The sequence below is a fragment of the Columba livia genome, chromosome 5 (genome assembly GCF_036013475.1).
Source record: "Columba livia isolate bColLiv1 breed racing homer chromosome 5, bColLiv1.pat.W.v2, whole genome shotgun sequence".
Taxonomy (NCBI): domain Eukaryota; kingdom Metazoa; phylum Chordata; class Aves; order Columbiformes; family Columbidae; genus Columba; species Columba livia.
In genome coordinates, this window is record NC_088606.1 from 61317827 (window position 1) to 61331227 (window position 13401).

At 40.6% G+C, this 13401-nt stretch overlaps 1 long non-coding RNA gene across 1 annotated transcript in view; it reads left to right on the forward strand.

Moving 5' to 3' along the window:
• LOC110366339 (uncharacterized) overlaps positions 1–13401 on the forward strand; it is a 132094-nt gene that overhangs the window by 32656 nt on the left and 86037 nt on the right. The window contains exon 6 of the long non-coding RNA XR_010473129.1: positions 12786–12996. This is a non-coding gene — a long non-coding RNA (uncharacterized LOC110366339). The remainder of the gene's footprint in view (positions 1–12785; positions 12997–13401) is intronic.

The following is a 13401-nucleotide window of genomic DNA, read 5'->3' on the forward strand; positions in this document are numbered from 1 at the left end:
CATACTTCATATTTAAAGGCTGTTGGGAGCTCTGAAAGCCTTCTGGTGCTTTATTTCAGGGATTACAGAGTCACCGAGGTGGGCATTTTGTTAAAAATTAGGGAAGTCAGCGTTAACAAATTTTTGGATTTTAAAGTAAAAAGTGAAAAAGCTGTAGTCTGCATAAACTAGATTATGCATTGTGGCTAGACTATGCCTAAAACACAAGGCTCAGCTTTGAAAAACGGGTATTGACCCCACTTCCTTCAGGAGGTCGATTAGGACATAAACGTGTAAATATCTGTAGCAATCTGAGTCTCCGTTACTACAGCCCATTTGGGTCAGTGTGTTTTTGGGAGTAGACTTGAATAGCTTTGCAGAAACTCCAACAGATCCTGGGGGTTAAAATGTGAAGCACAAACAGCAGGTCCTCTGTGCACCCCATTGTGTCCTCCACTGCACATAGTGTGGTCAGCCCCTAGCCTGGGCTGCTAAGTTTGCACAGTGAAGTATTGGATCTCTTTGCCTTAATTTTGATGGGGTAAACGTGAGGTTTGCCAAATTGAACCCTCAACGTTTTGTTTTGTTCTGTTTTCTGTCAGGAAGCTGTGCCAGCTCTCCTGGTGACTACATGAATGTTCAGCCTTCTAACTTATAGGAGGATCATTGGACCCACGCTTTTTGATCTCTGCTTATAAGCTGGAGAGCTGTGAGTCAGTATTAAAACAGTGTGCAATTTGCTGAGTAGCCTGACAGTGCTGCCAAGATATCCCTTAAATCCTCACAGACTTTTAAAATGTCTTTTGGAGTATTTTAATGGTTCTTCTGTAATGCACTTGACTCTGCTTAAAGAAGCCATGACACAATGCACTTAAATAATGTACTGTTGAAAATTGCCCAAACCAGCCATTTACGTATCAAAACCCATCCATTCTTTTGTTGTTCTAACTGTATTAGTGTGAATAAACAGCAGTTAGCTGTCTTGTAATAAGAGAGCATGTAAAAACCTTAGGAACAGTCCACTAATGAGGAATGATTCCTCCTTGTTCATCCAGAAAGGTCTTTGCCAACCTTGTACCAAGGGCAGTCAGGAGCCTCATGTTGTGTAAGTGGTCTCTGTTACATCCTGCTCCCTGTATGAACCACAGACTTCACAGCGGGATACTTTATCTTTGATTGCAGTGTTCGTGTCTGGCAAGAATAGGACATCTCAAACACTGTTTTTACACTTTTCAACACCCAAATGGGAACTGCAGATTATGTTTGCTGTGTCTCACCTCAGATTGTGTGGTACTAGAATACAGTTGTCTTTGTGCAGAGTCCCACCCTTAGCTGCAATTTCGTCCAGCTTAGTTGCATGGCCTTTTAATGGCCACCCATTTAAAATCTCATCTAAAATGGCAGGATGTATGGGTCTTACGAGTTTCTTAACTGAGCTTTTAAAATTTTGCTTTAGAACCACACAGCAGAGTAAGTTTGCTTCTTTCTGTACTGTGAATCTGTAAATAACCTATTTAAAGCATTTGTTCTGTTAAATGCTTGTTGTGGCTAAAGACTGAGTGTTAAGTCTATTATATAAGGGATTATATTCAACTTTCTTTGTCCCAGCACCTTGCTGTGTCTCCTCATCGACTCACCGGGACACAGTGAAGGTCACAATCTGTGCCTGAGTCACCTATTAAAAAGTAAGCATAGGAGCAGGCTGGAGGTGTAGCGAGGCTAAATTGCGCTTGGCATTGGTGTGTAAGAGAGAATTTAAATGTTAAGGGAAAGGGTGCCATGGCAGTAGCTAAGGAAGTGACTGGGGGTGGGTATTTTTGTATGGCATCTTCAGGAACTGTTTGCCTGAAGTCTACAAGGTGAAAAATGTTCTCTGTAATGTTCCTGGCAGTAATTTGCCATCATTTTGGGTACAAATGGACACTGCACTGTTCTGTTTATGGAAGGTTCCTGTAATGCGTGCAGGTCTCCCACTGACTTCAGTGAAGCTGTGCCCACTTACAAGGCTTGTGAATCTGGCCAGTCACTCATCAGGTCTGAGATATTATATAAAGCCAGCCTGAAAGCTGTCAATATTTATGTAATTCTGCCTGAAGATTGCTATCTTGGGGTGAGCGCAGCAAGGAAGAGAAATTTTGCATGCTCAGACCGAAACTAGTAACATTTAAGTACTTTTTTTTTTCCCCTGGAAGATTTGTCCATTAACTTTAATGAAGCTTTTTCTAGGCTTACAAGTCTGAAGAGAGCTATTAAACAAAAGGGAGAGAGTTTGCTTGCCAGGCATTTTCTCTCCTCTCTTGGTTCTGTTTCTTTATGGCCAGAGAAACACTTTCAGCCATATGTCTTTAAAGCAATGCTAACACTTAGTGACCAGTTAAGTAAATCCCACTTGTTAAATTCTTGTGGCTGCATTATGCTGGGAGCCTTACTCTCAGGGCCCTGTTCTGTCACTACTTGTTTTTTTCCACATTAAATGAAGTGACTTGGATGGGATACGCAGGCTAGTGATGCAGGAGAAATCTTCTCCTGCCACTGAAAGGTGGCACAGTGCAAAACTATAACTGTTGTTTTCCTCTTCTGTAAAAGATGAGCCAAGAAACTTTGATTTCCTGGGCTTCAGGCTGTTGGGGCCAAGCCTGGCTGTAGATGGTCTTTATTCAAGAAGCATTTGGACAACATCCTCAGACACACCATGTGAATTTTGGGGTTGTCCTATGCAGGGACTTGAGTTGGACTCAATGATCCTTACCCGCAAGGATCCCTTCCAACTCAGGACATTCTATGAGTCTGTGATTTACTCGTGGCTCCTACTGCTGAAGCAGGAGTCAAAGGGTTTGTGTGGGATTTGCTTTCTTAGGCCTCTTAGTTTGCACTTGAGCTAGTGGAATTAGAGCCACTGCTTAAGTGGCAGTGGGACAGTTTGGATGCAGTGTCTCACCTCTGTGGCTCCTGGAGTGCCCCCTTCCCATCACAGAGGAGGATACAAATATCCAAAAAAATCTTACAGGTTCATGTTTGGAATTCCTGAGCTTCCTTGGGACAGGAGCTGTGACTGCTGATGTCTCTGTTCCCGGCCAAAGAGACAAATGATGCCCGTGTCCATTTGCCTGCCTTCTCAGCAGGGTGTGTGTCCCTCCCATAGCGCTCACACTTACCAGTCCCTGACTCCCTTCACAAACACCCACGTACCACATTTATCTTGTACTTTTCAGTGGGATTAAGACCTGTGCATTCCGGATGTGCTTCAGTTTAAGATGAGCACCAAATCTGTGCCTGTTCTAATCTTGCTAAAAAATGCTCAGGATTTCTTTCTGTACCATATCTCTTTCTTCAATTACAAAATACTGTTCAGAAGTCACAGCTCAGAAGTTCTGGCCTTATTTCTCTTACAAATTGCTTATATGGATTTCTCTTGCTTGAAAATTAATTGACCATACAATAAATTATTTTCCCTTGGGCAGGGACTATTCTGTTTTCTGTGACATTACAGTAAGCTGTCTTTGGGCCAAATATTTAAAGGTATTTAGGTGCTTAAAGATGCAGGTAATGTGAATTTTCTGAAATACCTAGCTGCCTAATACACAGCGATTTCAGTAGGAGTTGCCATCTAAGAGCTTCTAAAAATCCCGCTGTGTTCCCATCTGCTTCTTTAAGCACCTGAATTCCTTTAAAAAACCAGGTCCTTCACTCCATCAGTGAAGACAAATTTTATTATTTTTAATGTAGACAGAGCTTCTTAATACAGTTTCTTGGATATTGCCTGACACCTTTAACTTATTTTCATTGTTTTGATTATATTGTCAAATCTAGTTGATGATCGTGTTTATGCAGTTCCAAGCGGAGCGTGAGCACACAGCATCTATCCTTTATGACATGAATTTGGCACAGCATCTAATATTAATAAATCAGGGCTAAGAGGTTTGTAGGCAAGCAAACTGTCAGGAAGTTACTGCAACTTTTGCGGTATATTAAGTGATCTGTGTTTTGTTCTAACTTTTAAAACCCTCTTTGAAAACTAGTATTCTGTTTCTCATTAGTCGGTCTTTGATCCAGTGAAAATATCAGTCCCTTGAGTTAATATTTCATCTGACTATAGGGCCATGTAATTTGCTACGACACTAAGTCAATAGGTCTCTGCTGGCTTACCCCAGCAGGACTTGTGTGTGTAGGCAAAAAGTTCTCTGCAAAACATGAATAATGTGGATCTAATCAAGAATTTATTTCTTTGGTTAACCAAAGGAAAAAAGTGGAGTGCAAACATCAGTCCATCTATGCACAGAAGGAGCTTGAGGGAAAGAAAACATTTCACTTTGTATCAATTCACGTTCTCAATTTAATACATAAGCAGGAGTGTCAGGATATGTGCATCTTGCAGAGCCACAGAAATAGCAGTAGATTGATTTATCATTATTTATTGGCTTAGCCTTCCTATTCAAGTGCCTTCTATTATAATATACTTGGAAAGCTCAGACAGTCTTTCTGCATTGACCTCCACCTTCTGTCGTCATCTCTCCCTCTGGCTGCCCTGTGCTACACCCTGAAATTTTAGTTGCGTTGCACAAGGTGCTATAGAATGAAAATAAACTTTTGTCTGTGTAGAGTTTGCTGAGTCTAGAATACTCAGTTTGGCTTAAGCTAATTTAAAAACAAGCAACCAAAATTATGCTTTTACTTTTTAAGTCTTTTCCAGGGATATTTCATTCTGTGATCTCCAAAGGAGTGAAGCATTTATGAATATGCATTAATCCTCACTGGGAATTGATCCAGAGCTTGTTTTAAGCATATGCTTAAGTGCTTTGTTGAACTGGGGCCATAGCTACCCATGCCCACCTTTGGCTGAGCTTTAGTTGAGTTGTGTGAACATTGAATTTATTTCCTTGTACTTGTGGGGTTTGTCATAAAAATATTTTTAAATAGCTATTGATGAGATTTCTAAGAATTTGTGCACATCTCATTTTTGGATCCACTATATGAAAAAGGGTCAGATCTTTGATATGTCTTTGCAAAAAAAAACAAAAAAATCATCTTTAGTTCAATATCTGCCTGATACTGTCTGAAAGACAAATATTTTGTTATATTGTCAGCAAGCTGAAAAAATACTTAGTTCTCTGTTGTGTGTGATTTTTGATCCTTGTTTGGTTTTGTCTTTTTGTTAATTGGTTTGTCAGTTTGTTTGGTTTTGTTCGGTTGGCTTGGGGGGTTTTGTTGTTTTTATTTATTTTTCTGTTTGGTTTTGGTTGTTTGTTTTTGCTTTGTTTTGTGTTTGTTTGTTTAATTTTATGGCTTCCATTTCTCTCTTGGGCGAGTGATACAGAAGAGCCCCGTTGCAGAGGAACCTCCTGCTCTGGTTGATGTGTTTAGTGTATCACTGACCCACTGTAGCTCATTCATGAGTTTTCAGCTCTGACAGGTTGAATGCCCGGAGTGGTCACTGATTAGGCTGCCACTCCTAATATTCTCATCCCTGCAGTTATCAAGCAGGAAAACAGTGACAAGTAAATCTAAGCAGCATGGGAATTGCAGAGGCTGAGAAACCACGGACTTGTAGCATCTTACGGCATTTACTGAGCCTGCAATGTGATAGCACAATGGTCTGGATCAGAAAAGGAATCCAAATCTTGGCAAATAGAAGGCAAATCGCACATCACATTTGCAACTTGTACATTGCTGTGTGATGCTGTAGGGGGAGGAGAAGAATTTCAGAGAAGAATTTCAGATTCCTTTGAGCTTGGCTGTTTTGTGTTCAGTTGTGCTACTGAAGAGATTTGACCCTGAAATTTCAGGGCCACCTCCTGAACTCTGAAATCTCTATTCATCACGACAAAACTCTTGATAAAGTCACAGGAAGTTTTCTTCAGACTTAGGGATATTAGAATTTGATGATCCTTGTATTTTTCTGAAAAGGATGTTTAAAGCATATTTATCACCATAAACAGGGATTTCAGTCCTGATGGGAGAAAATTTATTTTTCCTGGTTTTAAAGTAGAGGAAGCAGGCATCTTACTGTTTTCAAGCATTTTCTGACTGACAAGTTGTAAAGTGAGATTTTTTTTATTTCAGCAAATTTCTTTTTGTACCTGTTTCTCTTTCCCATTATCTGTGCAGATTTGGGTCTTGCTCCTGCCATTGTGTCCTGCCTTTGGTGAGTATCCAAGGATGCTGTTCATTCCCAGGATCCATAAATACCCTAGGTCAGTACAAGAGGCTGAGATGCAGTTGGTCAGGGCTTTCACCTGGGATGTGCTCAGGCCAAATCAAATCAGGTAAAGCTCCAAGCTGAATCTGGCTCTCCTGTGTCTCAGGTGAATACAGTAATGCAATAACGTCTTTATTGTCTATAGCTTTTTTTTTTTTCCCCAAAAGTCTTTCAAGAGTTCTGAAAAATATTCCTCTGACCTTCTTCTTACCAAAAGAAAGACAGAGTTCCATGAATTAGTAATTTCCGGTGAAAATCTTTTGTCGGAATACTCCTGCTTAGTTGTAGCTATTTTCCTAAAAGGTACTTTTACTTAGGCTCTTGCCTAAAAGTATAAATTCTCCTTAAAATATGGGAAGTGCCATGTACCTTTAATAAAAAAGGAACATGCTTCTGAAGGTACACGCATCTGAACTAGGTGATCCAATAAATGTGTTAATGAGCAGAAATTAGGAAAATAACTGCTTTTGTGACCCAGACTGGTAAACGTAGGTCCCCTGGCTATGGTGAGCACTTCTCTCTATGTCTTTCCTGTCTTTTTCCCCTACTCAGTGCTGTTTTTTAAAGCTCTGTGGTGTAGTTCTGAAGTGTAGCTGTAATAGGAGTGAGTATGTACTCTGGGTACAGGGTTATCAACAGCCCCGAGCAGGGCTGTGCACAACCACCCTGGGGACCCGGGGGAGATGCCATGTCTCTGTGCACACTCCTGTGCTTCCCCATCATGTTGCAGTGACCTTGAAAGCCACATTGGACCACGCTAACGGTACACAGAGAGCAAGTCTACGTGTTTTACCACACACTGAGAAACAAGCAGTCCTCTGTGCTCCTTTGAAAGCAGCAATACTTTAACCTACGGATGGAATTGGTTAAATCTGTGAACTTCTATTTGCTCTTGGAAGCTGAGGACCTTGGTAAGAGCTGGGTGACAGTATCTGGGCATCCATGTTTGATTCCATATGCAAGCGAGCAGCTGGATGTGTGGTTCTTGCATGTGTGCACATAAACTCCGTCTATAGCATCAGTTAGTACCCAGGCTTGGCAGAAGGGTAAAACAAAGAAAAAAGCTCATAATTTATCTTAAGAAGTTCCACTATGAGTTAAGCCTTAACAACAACTTTCCTGTGTTGTAACAAAAATATTCCACTATTTGGGTGGGGATGTTAAAGCATTAGACATATGCAAAATTCCCCATTTTTAGTATTTAGGCTAAACCCATGGTGCTCATAAAGTTAGTCTGAAAAATTCTCATAGCTGTACCCCCAGGTTGTGATGTGCTCCATAGCCTGTCCTGACCCTTTCAGTCCTACAGGTCATCATCCCTTCAGCTGTCCTACAGCTCATCCCTCCAGCCCCCTTACAGAAGGGGAGGAAGGGGAATCCATTGACCAGGGCAGAAATCCTCAACTTTAATAGTAAAAAAGAGACTAAGGCAAGGCCAAGATAGTTGATAAAACATGGCAGGTCACAAAGGTACTGCTTGTATAAACCGTTTTCTTTTTTAAATTATCCAGTTGTGTAGGCAGACATGGGAAAACATATGTATGTAATTTGTTGATTTTGTGACTGTATGCAAGTGTTATGCTATCCTTAGAGGGAAGACTATATAGTAAAAGTTTGGGGGTTTTAGTGCAAGAGGATTAAATTAGAAGTGGGGATAATAATGGCATAGAATGTGAGGGTGGTTTGTCTTGTACTTCCAGCTGTTGTACTGAGAAGGGGGAGAATCCCATCTGCATATGCCTCTTGCCCAGAGTGTCAGGGAATTTGGACCCAGGTGGCTGGATTCTTCCACCAAAGCTCTGCTGTGCATGAGGAACATTTCAGGATACTGCTGCAAGCACGAGTACATATTTAATTCTGTTTTTAAAGACAAATCATTTAAAGTAGAGTGCATAGAGCTCATGACACAAACACATCTGGATTTCAGTTGCTGATCTGAAATACAGTCCAATAAAAGCAGATGTTAGATTGACGGTCGTTGTAAATGTGAATGATCATGTCAGAAATCCCATATGTAGCCTAGTTAAGAGCAGCAAAGCCTACCTGGCCATCCTTGATTGTGTTCTGGAGTTAATATTGGAATATTTACTTGCACGCCTAACAGTCATCACTCTTTTTTTAAGTATGGAAGATTATTGTAAATCTTAAAAAGGTTTAGATGCAAACTGTGATAGGAGTTGAACTGACTGTCTTAATCAGAAATACTTGGTTTGAAATGAAGCCCTCTTTAAAATATTTAATATTATAATAATTTGTGCATAGTAAGCTCTGCTGCAGAGGTCAATGGCATCAAACTTAACGGGTTGACCAGTAAAAGACATCAAGCATCTATGCCTTGCGCTGAAGTACATAGAGGATGCAGAACTTCTGACACATTTGAAGAACAGGAGCTAGAGGCAAGAAAAGGGTAGCTATATAGATGAGTCAAGGGGTCTGTGTAAACGTCACCTGATTTTTCAGAGTTCTTTAATTTCCACAACATTCTCACTTTAAATGTGAGTTTTATTACTGTGAAAACTGCATGTTTGGCCTTCTTTATGTATTTCCTTATGAGCGTGTCCATGAATGTTGTTCGTTTTGGATTCTAAAAGTACCAATGTGACTGTCTTCCAGAGCAAAACACTTCCAGCCCCAACAGTTAGGACCAGAACTTCTGCAGAAGAAAAACCCAGGCCATGCCCCCTTTCCCCTCTACAGAGCCTCATTGACTCACTGAACATTCTGATTTAGAGGACCATGTTCTGTTCTTGCTGCCAAGAACACATGGTCTTGTCCTTGGTGCAATGGTGCTGTGAGGGGCTTACAACTCTCCAGCAGTTCTTGGTTGGAGTTTCCCTTCCTTGCTGCTCTCTGAGCTACAGGATGGTTCATGGTTTCCTCATGCACACAATTAAAGGATACACAATTAAAGGATACAAAAGTGGGTGTAAAGCTGCTGTTCTCAGGACTCTCTTTCTGTGTTGCACTTGGTGGCAAGGTTCACCTGCAAGGTGCACCCTGCAAGTTGCCAGCAAGGTGCATTGCAGAACTCTCTTTATGATGGTCTAATATAACCATTTACTGATAAGTAAAACAGCTATTTATGTTAAACTGCAGCATTCATCTTTGCATCAGAAACAATCTGTTGTTACAGGAGCTTTCACAACATTTGCTTTCATGAGGATATTAACACAGATTCAACATTTGGGAGGGAAGTGAAGAAAGGGACTTTAGTGTGTGATAAAGGATGAGTGAAAGATGATGGATAAGAGCTTAAGCAATCAAGGAAACAATTATGTGTGGGCTGAAGGTAGAACACTCATGTCAGGCAGTGGAAGAAAAAGAATCACAGAGCTTCAAGAGGGAGTGAATGATGGGGTTAGACCAATGAAAATTGTCTTGGCCACAGTGTTTTAAATGGGGTGAAACAATAAGAAAGAAAGAGAAGTCTGGGCAGAAGGTAAAGTAGTTCTGAGGAAGAACTGGAGTGAGAGGTAGAAACAATCCAAGTGCATTAGGAAAAATGCACAGGGGAACACAGATGGCAGGAAACATGTACGATTTTATATTAAAAAATGCACATTTTAAATTGAGCCACCTCAGAGTTTAAAGCATTTCAGATTTTAGGTTAATTTCCTCTCCTAAAAGGGGGTTTTATTTCTGAATAGGCAAACATTTAAAATCATAAAGTAGAAAAAGCAAGCACTTTCCTTGGGAGGATGGATCAGACATAAATCTTGAGCAGAACTATAAACTGTTGAGACAAGGCAATTTTGCTGGATTATGTAGCTCATATCAGATAGCAATAAATCAATCCTTCAAAGACAAAAGACTATAGAAAGAAGAATAAACCAAAGACTCTCCAACTAACAAAGGCCAGATACACAAAAGTAACTAAGGAGCTGAAGAGGCAAATAGATGTCTGGCAGGATTTTAAATGGGATCATTCAGCTCACACTCATCACCTGCTAGTGATTATTGGTGTCTTCAGGCCCGGACACTCCCTTGACTGAGGTTAAAAATCCCATCCACATCAGTGAAACTAACTTATAGCTTTAAAATCTGCATGTTTGCTATAGCATCCCTAAAGTAAATGGAATTTACCTACTGGATGGGTTTCACCTATTGTGAGCATTGGCAACACACTTTTTTAAATACATTTTTGTCTTTACTCAGGTCATCCCACTGAGGAGTGAAGTTCTGCCCGTATTTACCTTGATTGCTGATCCAGGCCTGACTAGATAGAATAACAAATTTTGAGTAAAACTGTGGCTTAATGCGTATGATGAAAGAATTCTAGCAGTGCGTACCAGCTCCTAACTCTAATTAATACTCGCTTGCTCTCACACTTTGGAAATGAATTTTTTGTACTGAGAATTTCTGGTTTGGGGTCAAAAAAAGTCCTTTCGGTGCTGCAAGTTGCAAAATCCATGTCACACTCTCTGGCTATACCCTGTAATCCCTGTGCCTTCTTGTTCAGATCATCCTGAACTGTTACAGCACACTGTGGCACGTTCCTAACGTGTATACCTTGGCCTTCTCCCAGTGAAAATCAGAGTATGGGAGATGATTAAGACTTGGGACTCATCCTGATGTGCAGTCAGAACAGTCCCAGGAGCTGTGAAGGGTTTCCAGATCCCCAGGGCAGAAATACAGGGGACAAGCCTTTTAGGTGAGCTTTGCTGATAGTTACGTATCCACCAGTATCAAATACAGCTCTTTTGTTTGTTGGTATTAAATAAAATGATGACTTGAGTCTCAAACTCTTGAGGGCGTGTGCAGGATATAGAAAAGGGTTCTTGTCCTTCCTAGATCAGAAGAAATAAATGTAATACAGATAATAAGAAAGAGGAAAGAAAAAAAAAATGCTATACGTCTGGGTTTTTTTTTTTAAAAAAAAAAAACAAACAAGCAAACAAATACTGAGAGCACAAGATCTTATCATGACTGATTATTACTAGAACATGCCAGACATGGTGAATAAAAGGCAAACAGGCAATGTTACTGCTGGAACAAGCAGAGATGTGAAAAATCTAGGAAAATTTGCAAGTCTGTATTTACCACTAGTCTGACAACAGATGATGATGACGTATCTGTGAACATATGTTATAAAAAAAAACTACTATCACAAGCTATGTGGTGATAGGGTCATTGAATATTTTTAGCTCCAATTCTGGTTCTGCTTGGCCTGTATATCATCTTGAGTTTGAATGTGCTGTTTATTTCAGTCTCCCCACGGAATATTGTTCCACAGAATAATTTAAGTGCTTTTACTCAGAAAGGAGCTCGGGCATTTGAATACAATATAATTATGATTGCAGTCCAAGCCTATACAATTTTACTTTTGCTTCATCAAAGATTAATACTCTGTTTCCCTGGACTTTGCACACATACAGAGTTCAGCTGGAGAAAAACGAAATCAGAGTGCACTTCTTACAAGTGAAATGGTACTTCTGTGAGTGAGTCTTTCCCGTCCCTCTCGCCTTTGGCACCAGAGAAGTGCTTTTTCATTTCATGTCTTATGATGTGCAATACTTAAAACAGGGCAGAATGGAACACCAGAAAAATTCAGTCTTCCTGGCTTAGTTCAAAATACATGTATCTGTTTAAAAAAGAAAGAGGTTCATTTCCAAAAGCTTCTCCATACATCGGTCCTGCCCAAGGGCACATTTGATGTATGCTTTCACCATTTACGTTGCTTTTATATGCAATTGCTTGTTTTGGCATTGACTATATATGAATTTTTTACCAGTCAGACAAGGACTGGACCATGAAGCATGAGACTGTCCACTTGCTGGTCCTGATAATATTTTTTTAAAGAAAACACCTTGCTGGTGTGTTCCTCTCCACACATCTCTCAAAGCACGATTATTTATCTGAGGAAATGTATTTCCAGTCTCATTGTCTATTCTTTGCTCTTACAACTAGTATGATGCCATTTTTTCCCTTCTTCTTTAATCATACCCCCTCAGTGAAAAAAAAAAGAAAGAAAGAAATAGAGAAAAAGTAGCCATTTACAAATAGCAAATCAGTCCATGGGGGCTGCTTGGAATTTAAGGGCAGCTGCTGTTCAATGTATCTGGCGTGTCACTTTCTGTTTTGTGCTACTGTTTTATTGCTGCTGTGGGAATGGAGCAAAAATAGCGGCTACTGCAGTTCTGTTGAATAACCATCAACGTGATCCTAGCCGATGTGTCAGTCCCTCACTGGGCAAAAAAAATGTCCATATTTGATATCCACTGCCCTACCCTGACCTGTAAATGAAAACAGTAACATGCTAAATAGCTACAGAAAAGCATGATTAGCTAAAAGACTCTGCTGACGCACATAGGTGTGTTTGTGCTGCTATGCATATGTGGGTGTGAGAATATACATACATCTCCAGAAAGGTTGGTGTAAGTAAATAATTCATAAGGTGCGTGCAGTGTATTTAAATGTTAAATACATTTGCTTTCAAACCACCTAAACCTGCATTTGGCTACAACCATCCGACTGCTGCATATTTAAAGCAAAATCACCAGCAGTCTGCGAATGCTGAGTAAAAATTACACAAGCCCCAATTATTGACAGACCACCTAAGCGTGCCAGCTTATCCCTTTGTGGAGCTCAGATTTATCTTCCTCTTACTCAGGACTGCTGCTCATTTAACTTTGAATGTAAAGTCTTGACATCAGAAGTGCTGACTCATGAAACGGCAAGGAAGGACAATTTTGGTTTCTGCTACGGCGGTTGAATTTGCTTGGATTTACCCCAGCGTGGCTTCTCCTGCCCTCCTCGCTCCAGCCCGTGCCCCACGTCTGGCCTCCGCGGAGCTGAACCTGCTGCTGGGAAAGAGCACCAAGGTATTAAATACATCTCATAGCTGCTGGTTAACACTGTCTGGTGTTGAATCCATCCAGATTGTTTTACCTCTCCTTTCTATTCGCCTGCAAAAGTTTATCCTACATCAAACCAGGCTTGTCACGTACTGAGTCTAAACGGGCTTTTGTTCTACCGAAGGCAGAGCAGCGACGTGGCTGCTGCCGTTCCCTGAACCGGCTGCTTTTCCCCAACAGATGGCACTGCCTTTCTCTCGTAGTTCACCCGAAGTTTAAAAACATTTTGTTAAAAATAGATGCCCCACATTCTTAATTGGCAATCCTTTTTCTGTGTATTGTTAGGCACAAATCAAATGCTGTTTAGCTCTTAGGCAGGCTCAATGCACAATACATAAAAGCATAATGTCAGACACCCAGATATTTTCTTCT